We start from the raw sequence: 3,905 nt of genomic DNA, 5'->3' as shown, positions 1-3,905 counted from the left end.
ATGCAGTCATATATATGGTAGGTGCTTACAGTAGAGTATATATAAATGACTTTGTAAAAGAGGGCGTGGCACATCCCATAGGCGTGAAATTTGTTATCAATCATAACTTCGGAACCATAAGTCACATGAACTTGAAATTTGGTATACAGTCATATATATGGTAGGTGCTTATAGTATGGTATAAATAAATGAGCTTGTAGAAGTGGGCGTGGTACATCCAATAGGCGTGGAATATTTTATCAGCTATAAATCCGAAACTATAAGTCATATGAACTTGAAATTTGTTATTCAGTCATACATATGGTAGGTGCTTATAGTAGGGTATATATGAATGAGGTTGTAAAAGTGGGCGTGGCACATCCCATAGTGATATTTTATCAGCTATAACTCCGGAACTATAAGCCACATGAACCTGAAATTTGGTATGCAGACATAACTATGATCGCTGCTTACAGTAAAGTATATATAAAGGGGTTTGTAAAAGGGGGCGTGGCACATCCCATAGGCGTGAAAATTTTTATCAGCTATAATTTCACAACCATCAGTCACATGAAATTGAAATTAGGTATGCAGACATATCTGAGGTAGGTGCTTACAGTAGGATATACATACATGACTTTGTAAAAAGGGGCGTGGCACATCCCATAGGCGTGGACCCTTTTCCTTTTATCAACTATAACTTGGGAACCATAAGTCCCAAGAACTTGAAATTTGGTGTGCAGGCATATCTATGGTAGGCGCTTTAAGTAAGGCATATATAACTGAGTGGAACATCCCATATTCTTCTTCTTTTTTGGCGCTGTAACCGCCTAAGCGATTTTGGCCGAGTTCAGCAAAGCACGCCAGTCGTTTCTCCTCTGTGCCAACTGACGCCAATTGGAAACGCCAAGTGAAGCCAAGTCCTTCTCCACTTGATCTTTCCATCGCAGTGGGGGCCTCCCTCTTCCTCTGCTACCACCAGCGGGTTCCGAGTTGAATACTTTCAGAGCTGGAGCGTCGGTGTCCATTCGAACGACATGACCAAGCCAGCGGAGCCGCTGTATTTTAATTCGCTGCACTATGTCCATATCGTTGTAAAGCTCATACAGCTCATCGTTCCATCGTCTGCGGTACTCGCCGTCGCCAACGCGCAAAAAAAATCTTTCTATCAAACACTCCAAGAGCCGCCTCATCGGATGTTGTCATTGTCCATGCTTCTGCGCCATATACCAGCACGGGCATGTTGAGTGACTTATAGAGCGTGGTTTTCGTACGTCGAGAGAGGACTTTACTCCTGAATTGCCTACTCAGTCCAAAGTAGCACTTGTTGGCAATAGTGATTCTGCGTTGGATTTCAATGCTGACATTATTATCGGTGTTAATGCTGGTTCCCAAGTAAACGAAATTCTCTACTTTCTCGAAATTGTAACTGTCAACAGTGACGTGGGTGCCAAGGCGTGAATGTGCTGACTGTTGTTTTGATGACAGGAGATACTTCGTCTTGTCCTCGTTTACCACCAGACCCATTCGCTTTGCTTCCCTATCCAACTTGGAAAAGGCAGAACAGACTTCGCGGTTTTTGTTACCGATGATGTCGATGTCATCGGCATAAGCCAGCAATTGCACGCTCTTGTAGTAAATTGTTCCTGAGCGGTTCAGTTCTGCAGCTCTTATTATCTTCTCCAACATCAGATTAAAGAAGTCACATGAAAGGGAGTCGCCCTGTCTGAAACCCCATTTTGTTGCGAACGGCTCGGAGAGGTCTTTCCCAATTCTGACGGAGCTGGTGGTATTGCTCAACGTCATTTTACACAGCCGTATAAGTTTTGAGGGGATGCCAAATTCAGACATAGCGGCGTATAGGCAACTCCTTTTAGTGCTGTCAAAGGCGGCTTTAAAGTCGACAAATAGGTGGTGAGTGCCGATCCTTTTCTCGCGGGTCTTTTCCAAGATTTGGCGTATTGTGAATACCTGGTCTATGGTGGATTTTCCAGGTCTAAAGCCACACTGATAAGGCCCAATCAGTTCATTGACGGTGGGCTTAAGTCTTTCACACAGTACGCTCGATAAGACCTTGTAACCTATGCCTAGAAGGCTGATCCCGCGGTAGTTGGCGCGAATGGCGGGGTCACCTTTCTTGTGGATTGGGCACAGCACACTTAAATTCCAGTCGTCGGGCATGCGTTCATCTGATCATATTCTGCACAAGAGTTGATGCATGCACCTTATCTACTCCTCGCCGCCGTACTTGAGTAGCTCAGCTGGCAGGCTGGCAGGCTGTCAGCTCCAGCAGCTTTGTTGTTTTTCAGCCGGGTTATTGCTATACGTACCTCGTCATAGTCAGGCGGTGGAACGTCGACTCCGTCATCATCGACTGCGGGCTCGGGTTCTTCTTCTCCACAACTTTCCGTGCTGCTTCCATTTAGTAGGGCGGAAAAGTGTTCCCTCCATAATTTAAGTACGCTTTGGACATCAGTTACTAGGTCGCCATTATTGTTCTTACAGGAGCATTCTTCCTGTTGGCCAGCATTTCAAGCTCTTCGCACTCACGTATTTCGGCCTCTCTCTTCTTATTGCGGCAAATACGTCTCGCTTCCCTCTTCAGATCCCTATAGCGGTCCCACATAGCGCGCGTTGCGCCCGATCGCAGCGTGGCCCTGTAGGCGGCATCTTTTTTTTCTGCAGCTTCCTGACACTCCTCATCGTACCAGTTGTTCTTTCGGGCTCGCTGAAATCCGACTACTTCTTCGGCGGCGGTACTTAATGAGCGGGAAATGTGGTTCCACTGCTCGCATATGTCGGTTTGTTGAAGAGTGCTCTCAGAGAGCAGGTGTGAGAGTCGAGTAGCGAAAGCGCTGGCTGTCTGTTGTGATTGCAGCTTTTCGACGTTAAGCTTTCCTTGCATATTTGGGCGCACATTTTTTGCTGCACAGAGGCGGGTGCGTATCTTGGCTGCAAGAAGATAGTGGTCCGAGTCGATGTTTGGGCCTCGGAGTGTGCGTACGTCTAAAACACTGAAAGCGTGCCTTCCGTCTATCTCAACATGACCGATTTGGTTTCTCGTTTTTCGATCCGGAGACAGCCACGTAGCTTGATGGATCTTTTTGTGCTTGAACCTAGTACTGCATACTACCATGTTTCGAGCCCCGGCGAAGTCGATCAGCCTCAATCCGTTGTCGGACGTTTCGTCGTTGAGGCTGAATTTTCCGACGGTGGTTCCAAAGATCCCTTCCTTGCCCACCCTGGCATTGAAGTCGCCAAGCACGATTTTGATATCATGACGGGGGCAGCGCTCGTATGTGCGCTCCAAGCGCTCATAGAAGAGATCCTTGGATGCCTCATCCTTCTCTTCCGTCGGGGCATGGGCGCAGATGAGCGAGATGTTGAAGAATCTCGCTTTGACGCGGATTGTGGCTAGACGCTCGTCCACCGGGGTGAACGACAGTACTCGGCGACGAAGTCTCTCTCCCACCACAAGTCCAACACCGAATTTGCGCTCCTTTACATGGCAGCTGTAGTAGACGTCGCAAGGCCCCAGACATTGCTTGCCTTGCCCCGTCCAACGCATTTCTTGGATGGCGGTGATGTCAGTGTATCGAATGAAACAATTCATTTATGTTTTAATTGTATTGAATTTATTTTACTGAGCAACTCAATGTCGCTTTGTAGGTTCTTTTACAATTCAATTCTTAGCCTAACATATTGGGGTATTTATGGGAAATAATTGCTGCATAAGCATAAATAAGCATAAGCATATGGGAAATAATTGCTGCATAAGCATAAATAATATTATAAATAAATTGAAGCTTAAAGTTAGTTTGTTTGACGGTTTGGCACGTGTGCCTGACAATGCGTGAGTTCTATATTCAAAATATTCAAACAACTGAAATATGAAACCCTTGTTGTTATGAATAAATTAAATAATT

This window comes from Rhagoletis pomonella, unplaced genomic scaffold (genome assembly GCF_013731165.1).
Source record: "Rhagoletis pomonella isolate Grant_MI unplaced genomic scaffold, Rhpom_1.0 Rhpom_scaffold_00109, whole genome shotgun sequence".
NCBI classification, from domain to species: Eukaryota; Metazoa; Arthropoda; class Insecta; order Diptera; family Tephritidae; genus Rhagoletis; species Rhagoletis pomonella.
The sequence above is the reverse complement of the archived record's forward strand: the minus strand, read 5'-3'. Positions refer to the sequence as shown.